Here is an 8,006-nt window from a genome sequence, read left to right as displayed (position 1 = left end):
CCACATTTTGCCAAAAAAATGTCAACCTTAAACACATCATGCATTACCCCCAATGATTTTTGTCAAAGTGTAATTTCCCTCTTTTGTACATTAGGTTCATTTTTAATTGCCATGTGGCACCACCTACTTCCATCCCTGCTGTGTATTTCACAGAATATTGTCACAGTCTGTTGGACTAAGTCTGAATGTAAATAAGAGCTGCAGCAAGTGTGTGTGCTGTTCGTACACACATTTACACACAGCCTCTGACAATTCGATTCAAGAGCGTCCTACAAGGACTGTGTCCACCTTTAAGAATGGCACGAAACGACAAACAGACTATTGTCACAGTTGCCTTGTTCAGGTTTAAAACAAAATCCATCCCATAGCAGGAATGATAATTGTAAATGCGGTATGTTAATATTTTCTCTCATGATTTTATACATTTGTTGGAAGCTGTAACAGTACTTCATTGTTCATGGAAATCAGGTTCAGTGGACATTGCTACACTATCCTGTTATGTTTAGTGTGCAGTGATGGGCAGCAGTGTAAGTAAGAAGTTTGTGGGGATTGTGTCATGTGACGCCACCATCAGTGATTGTGTAGACAGCCCTAACAAATAGCTTTGTGGTCAACAGTATTTGAAGCTGTATTTGTAATTTATTCTTGTAATTTATTTGTGAAACGCGTACTGTACATGATTCTCTTTTGCAAGTCGTCCTATTTTTGATACTGAATGTGTGCATTAAAGCTGTGAACTTCTGTCCTACGTGCTAAAACTGAACGCTCTGTGATATCATAGTCTCCGGCTGTAGCGGGTCACGAGTAACACACAGTGCTGATCAGAATATTAATAACATATTTTGTGAAGAATGGGTTTGAAAAGGTTTTTTTCAGTCCACTGTGTGTGCTTCCATTTCAATCAATGTTTCGCTCCATAAATCAGGATAAAGCAAAATAACCATGCAAGCTCTGACATGACTTGCTTTTGTGAATAACTCCACAGATCAAGAAACAAGAAAGTTTGCAAAAGCTGCCTAATGTCTAGTCTATATCTATGTAAAGTCCAGTCTACACACCTTGATGCCCAGTCTATTTCTATACCCAGGTCAGTCTACACTCCCTAATACATACTTTGATGTCCAGTCTAAATCTATGACCAGTCCAGTCCACACACCCTAAATAGATCTTTGGACAAGTGTAGCACTCTAGATAGATCTGCTAAAAGACAAGAATCTAACCGCACAAACCAAGATAAAAAGGAAGCAGCCATCAGAGCTTGTTTTCCTATCCAGCCAGAGGACCTTGAACCACATACTGCACAGTCAACACCACAGCAACCTGCCGTTTGGGCCCATCCTGCTAATTACTGGGGCTTTCCGGGGCAGATAACTGAGAGCAGGCCAACACGCACAGCCCAGTCCAAGCCACCACCTGTCAACCAATGAGGAAAAAAATACACCACACACCTGCCTCATTCATTTACTAAAACCGAAACGACTTACCCCGTGAGACCGCTGCGTGCAGCGGGCATTGTCCAGCACCACCTCTCTGCGCCGCCATCGCCCGTCCCGAGCTCTGCCGCCTCAGATTCCGCCCGATCGCCTCTCCCTGGGAAACGAAATCCGATCCCCGCCCCCATGCCCCCTTCCCACCCCCGACGCTATATCCAGCGCAGGAAGCAGGACCGATCCCAGGAATAACTGAAACAGGAGTCCTTACTTCCTGTGTGAAGGAGCGGTGGCCAATTCTTGGTTTCGACCCCCGCGGGTGAGACGGCGACCGCGGCGGAAACTGCGCCCGGAATGAGAGATTGTGAGCAAAGTGACAGTCTGTTGCAGAAATTTGCCTTTTTATGCATCCCACTTAACGATGTGAGATGGACTTACCCACCTCAGTACCTGGATGCACATGACCAACGGCACGGTTTTAAACCCACTGGATTCTTAAAAATCAGCCATTAGGGAATTCCAAACTAGTTAAATTTACAGATGACCCCATCTTCTCTTTCGTTCCAGAATTGCAAGCATATGCACAATGTAGTCACCAAGCCCTGATGAGCCCCGGACCCAGGGCTGCTGCCAGAATCACGCTGAGGCCACATGAAAGAAGAACCTTAAAAAAACAATTAGGGCCTGTTCTGGGTGTCTTTGTGTGGTAAACAGCAGATTGCTGACCCCAGGAGCTGGAGGAAGCAGCTTTCGTTGGCATGTGCCGGGGATGAACTCTCCTGTGGGAGTGCCGGGGGTGGAGGGGCAGCAGGCCGGTCCACGGGACTTGGCAGGAAACAGGCCCTGCCGGTGCCAAGGGGGCTCGGAACTGCCAGTGTCCTCACTCCTCCGTTACTGCTGCTCTGTCTCCTACACTTCTGTTCACTTGAAACTCACTCTGCCCTTACCCTCACCTCCCCCCAGACCGTACTCCACGCTTTTCCTTTCCTCCATCCTGCTCTCAATCTACCCTTATTCTCACTTCTACCCAGGCCTTACCCTCCACCCTTACCCTAACCCACTGATTTTCAATCCCGCTCCTGGGGCCCCCCTGCTCTGCACGTTTTCCATCTTTCCCTGCTCTACCTACCTGACTGAACTCATCAGTGGCACTTTTGATTAGCTGAGCACACCTGATTTAATCAAGAGCATGTTAGTCATTTCAATCAGGTGTGTTTGGAGCAAAGATAGATAGAAGATATGCAGGACAGGAGGGCTCCAGGAGTAGGATTGAGAAACACTGCCCTAACCTGTGCCCTGGCCTTGGATTCACCTGGTCTTCACCTTGATGATATCCACATTATTTACATTTACATTTACATTCATTCATTTAGCAGACGCTTTTATCCAAAGCGACTTACATAGGCTACAGTTCTTTACAATGTTATCCATTTATACAGCTGGATATTTACTGAGGCAAGTATGGGTTAAGTACCTTGCCCAAGGGTACAGCAGCAGTGTCCCAGCGGGGATCAAACTGGCAACCTTTCGGTTACGAGTCCTGCTCCTTAACCACTATGCTACACTGCCGCCACATTATCCTGGTCCTCCTACTATTCACCCCACCCTCACCCTGCAGCTCAAATTGAGTTTGTTTGCAAACGTGAAGCACACTAAAATCACAACATAAAAAAAGACAAAAACAACATAAAGTAGTCCCTTCCATTCAAAATGGATACAGCCACTTAGTGGAGCCTGCCCATTAGATTCAAAAGAAAACCACGCAGGCTATTGCATGCAATTTCCCTCAATAGGGATTACTGAGAAGAGAGACTCTCTTTAGCAAGAGCAGTTTTCATTATCTTTCATTATCAATAACGACCCCTCTGGTCCTTTCTTTGAAATGGGTCCTTATGTGGTACTTCTGTTTGCAGGACACCTGTTTAATGCAACAAAGAGTTTATTTTCTTTTCTCTCTCTGTCTCTTTACCGCTGGCCAGCGCCAGTCTGTCCCTGGCCACCCGCCACAGTGCGAGGAGGGGAAACGAGGACTTGGCCCAGGGGGGGCGCGGCCGGGACACATCCGAGTGGTGCCACTGGCGCTCCCGCCGCGGGCTCTGTGCGGGGCTGTCACCAGCCACAGCAGCAGCCGACTCCCCAGGGAGGGACACGCCACCCGACCCAATCCCTACACATGCCACCCCCCCCACACACCAGAGAGACATCAGCCTCCACAAAAACAGGAAAAAAACATGCAGCCTGGCTTCCTCCCTGCGTCTGATTATTGTTCCTGTGACTAGATACTGTACGATCCCGGCAGCCATAGCCCTACCAGAGTTGTTCTGTTGTGAACATATATATAATCATAATCAATATTTTGACAGGATTTTGTTGTTTGCTCTCTGTGTATTCTAGGCTATTTGGTTCACGACATGTCTGTATTCATCTTGCCTGCTGGCCGGACGATTTCTGCGTCTGCCTCTCTCGTTTTGCCTGCCAGTATATTTGCTGGTGTGCCTCTCTGCACAGCTGTTTGCTCACTTGCTTATCTCTCTCCATCTGTTTCCATCTGTAATCCTCATACCGGAAAATTATTAGAAAAAAGATTTTTCTGTTCTATCCCAGTTCTTAACAAGGAAATGAAATGAAGATGCTGAGAAGTATACACACACTACTGCTCAGCAGTGAGCTGTCGCTGTGTTGTCTGGAAGTCTAGGAATTGCTGTTTGTGAAGTTTTGTTATCTTTTGATTGTTTACTTTGTATGGATATATGTATGATGTTTTTGCTTCCTAATGCTTTTTTCCCTTTTACCTTATTTTGAAATCTCCAATTGGATAAGTTGTATTTGTCTCACCATGACCACCACTGTACTAATGCAGGAGTGCTGAGGTGTAGTTAATGCAATCCTGTAATACACTCACACGGCAACAGCGACTATTTTTCGCATTCAGGTTGCCCAGCACACTATGGTGACCTAAGCGCCTGAACAGAAGGGAGGGCGTGGCTTTACTGATGTCATCCAGGCAACCTACAGATGCCTGATGAGTCAGGGTGTGCCTGAAAGTGCCAAGACGAGCAGCCCCTGCCAACATAACCGCCTCTTCGTTCCGGCGTTGTGGCCTTCCAGTCACAGTCTGCTGATGACTCGGCCGGGATCAAACCCGTGCTGTAGAGCTCAGCAAAAACTCCACGCAAACGCCTTAGCCATTGAGCTACTTGGGAGCCGTGTATAATGGTATGTTTGTATACTATGTCACAATATGGTATGAACCAAACTACAAATTTGAGTTCTGTGCATATTTCAGCAGATAAAGAAGAGTTTTTTTTTGAAATTGTATTGAGTTTGTATACCGGTTTATATCTTCATTCGTGTCCCTCCTTTCGCACCCCTCCCCTCTGCAGTCAGCCTGGCCAGAGTGGCTCTGCTCCAGGGCGTCCAGCAGCGGGCCCTTACAGGGGGCCGCAGGGCTCAAGGTCCTTCAGCCCTGTCCCGCTCGGGAGAAGGGCCTGGCTGGAGGACAGCCAGCTCCAACCTGCGGTGGGCGCTAAAAGCAGGAGGCAGGTGGGGAGGTCAGGTGAGACAATAGACCCGTGACTGTGCTGAACCGCAACCCCATTCGCTCAAAAGTGGGACAAGGGTACAGGGACAAACTATTGTTTGAGATGATTTTCTCCTCCCGCCGAGCTGTGGATGCACTGACTTTGAGGGAATGAGGGAGAGAACCACAGTGCCTCTGTTGGCTAACACTACACTGCTCTTCTAAAAAAATAATGAAACAGGCAAATAACAGTAGGGCATAGTTATGCATTTGTGGTAGCCAGCGCTATTAGTCTCCCACGTACTCCCCGTGCTAGATGTATGCACTGTAACTAACCACATAGCAACAAGGATAATCATTGCTCCAGTGCTGAAATAAATAACAGGACAAAGAAATGGATTCTGTAGTGAGGGTAACTTGAGAAAATGTCTGCCTGTCACTTCACAGCATGCAGAACTGGACAGAGACCTAGGGGTGTGCTTTAGTACAGCTCAGGATTTAAATTTAGCCAAAAAAAAGATTCAAACTTCAAAACCAGTAAAGACAGTTATCAACTGCTGCCAAATTAGTGTGACCAAGACCCTCAGGCTACAATGTGGCCTGTTGTACTTCAACGCGATTTTATTCACATCATCGTCCTGGGTATCTCACTGGCAGAGGAGCCTATATAAGTCCTCCTTTGGTCTTTTAAAAGATCTATGAATCACAGTAAGGGAAATGGAGGGCGATAGAATCCAAACTTATAAGTGTTTCCATGTGAAGTAATCAGACACAAATTTTACTACCTTTTGACTTGGTCTTTTAGTCACACAGAAATGGGTATGCATGGTTTAAAAAATGCTAATGAGAACTGCAATCATGGAAATGTACAGCTTTTTGTGCTCAACCTGCCTACATCCCAGAGCTCCTGAAGGGTTTTTGTGAAGAAATGCTGCGAATCTTTCTCATGCAGAGAAAAGTAGAGTGGTAGCTGACACCTTCCAGGAAACAGGCCCCTTTTTCCACAGAATTCATATTCACAGAACTCAGTATATCCTGGCAGGGGTTCAGTAGGGATTAAATCAAATTGTTGACCTAAATAATAAAAGAAAATTTTCCTGGAAAAATTAAACCAGCCCTTCAGCGGTGGGTTCATGACCTGTGCCAGGAGGACAGCTGTGGGGTAATCCGGGCTGTCGCAGACCCAGGTACCTGGCACTGGCAGCAGGGAGAAATGTCAGGAGCATGCCAGTAAGCCACCTGCTGCTACCCAGAGGGCCTCGCCTTGCCTTTGTGCCTCTCCCCTGCTGTCCCCTAGGGGGCACTGCTTCTACAAAATGAAAATACAATCTATTATTAAAAGGTGCAAAACTTGGTTATGTTTCTAACTATGGTATAGTTCTGAACAGTGCCATGGGGAAGTGCATTTTGTTGAAACTAATTTAGTATTTGTGGTGTCAGAGGTCTGTAACAACCTACCTGTGATGCCAGTGCACAGATGCATTCAAAACATGGCATTCACCATTATGTACCACTGCTATCTTATCACTGTAAAGAGTTAGGTCTAGCTAGTGGACAGCACAAATCTTAATCTTAAACCTAAAGCAGGTTTTGGTACTTAAATTGCATACCAGAGACCAAATGGAAAGAGATGGCAAAAAAATTTGGGTTACACATAGAAATGTTAAGACAATTAAGACAATTAAGATGGTGATCATGGCTCATTGCTGTAAAGGTTTCAACTCTTTTGCCAGACTGATATTTATTTTTTTATTCACTGTAAAATACTGAAATTGTAAACAAGCTGTGTAAACATTTAAAAATTATGGGGACATGATAAAAATATTAAGCAGGGAACCAGCTTGTTCACAAGAAACCTGAAATGTAGCTTGGCTAATATGTACCACCTAGGCATATAAGTAAGAAGAAATAGTCAAATAATGTTAGCTTAGAAACTTCATCTCACTAACCAGTAATGTCTGGCCAGCTATCAAGTGTATCATCGTAGACCAGATGATGAGAGCAGAGCATACAGTATACATGCTATCATCAGTTTCATGTTGTAAACAAGAGGAGAAATCTTGGCAAAGCACAGAGTCCCTTGATTTAGAAAGACTGGGCCTAGCTACAGCATGTTATTCAGACTTTGCCTACTTGTGGTTAGTGTTGTCCTGTTTGTGTAACCTTTCATGCCACTTTATTAGTGCCATTGTGTAAATCACTCTGGATAAGAGCATCTGCTCAATGACAATAATGTAATGCGATGACTAATACAGTATGTTATCATCATTACAAATATGATGGATCTCTGAAATCCATGGGCTAACCATTTATGAATGGCCAGCTACAGAGCCCCCATTCTCCTATGGGCCATGTCAAACAGAAGGTCCAACTAAATGCTACACCTCCTGTCTGTGGTAAGCATATTATGTCGTTAGAGAAATCTGCCGTGGGTTAGTGATTCATGTATAAAATACTGCATGCCATGTGTCAAGTCTCTTCATACATGTAACACTATAGGTTTCATGACAGATATGTAATGAATGAAGACATCATAGATGTTGCATGAAGAAGTTGCTGAGTGGGTGAAGGGAAACACCATCAAATGCTGCCTCCTCCAGTCAGAGCATCCCAGTAAAAAAAAGCTCAAAAAGTCAAAGAACGAGCAAGCAACACAGGCCTTTACTTGCCCAGAGGCTTTCCCTCAAAACTCCCTTTGCTAGGTCATACAGTAGTGTATGTGGCTTCACTTCAGAGAACATGTATTCGACACTGGTCAGGCCAATCATATACAGTACTGTACCTGTTAGGAAACCAGAGATATGCAGGAAAGCCTTAGAAGTTCAGTCAAATAAACAGCTCTTGTGTGATTTCACCTAATTTATTGCCTTTTTTCTTGCTCTTATGTTAAACTTTGTCTGGGAGGGGGAGGAGGTTAAGGGTGGGGATGAATAATTTAAATACATCAATGATATGTAACTGTAGCAAACAATTACACTTGTCAGTTGAATAATTGCGCTCTCAGTTGGGCATTAATCATTCATAATAATCCACCCACACAACCTTATAATCAAAGC

The 8,006-nt window shown here is 45.0% G+C and overlaps 1 protein-coding gene across 1 annotated transcript in view; it reads right to left on the bottom strand.

Moving 5' to 3' along the window:
* Positions 1 to 1,533, bottom strand: part of tjap1 (tight junction associated protein 1 (peripheral)) — a 98,991-nt gene extending 97,458 nt beyond the window's left edge. The window contains exon 1 of the mRNA XM_036546279.1: positions 1,485 to 1,533. The gene's annotated coding sequence lies outside the window, so the exon portion shown is untranslated. The remainder of the gene's footprint in view (positions 1 to 1,484) is intronic.
* Positions 1,534 to 8,006: the final 6,473 nt, after the last annotated feature.

This window comes from Megalops cyprinoides, chromosome 15 (assembly GCF_013368585.1).
Source record: "Megalops cyprinoides isolate fMegCyp1 chromosome 15, fMegCyp1.pri, whole genome shotgun sequence".
In the NCBI taxonomy this organism is placed as follows: domain Eukaryota; kingdom Metazoa; phylum Chordata; class Actinopteri; order Elopiformes; family Megalopidae; genus Megalops; species Megalops cyprinoides.
This window is presented reverse-complemented; position numbering and strand designations above follow the sequence as displayed.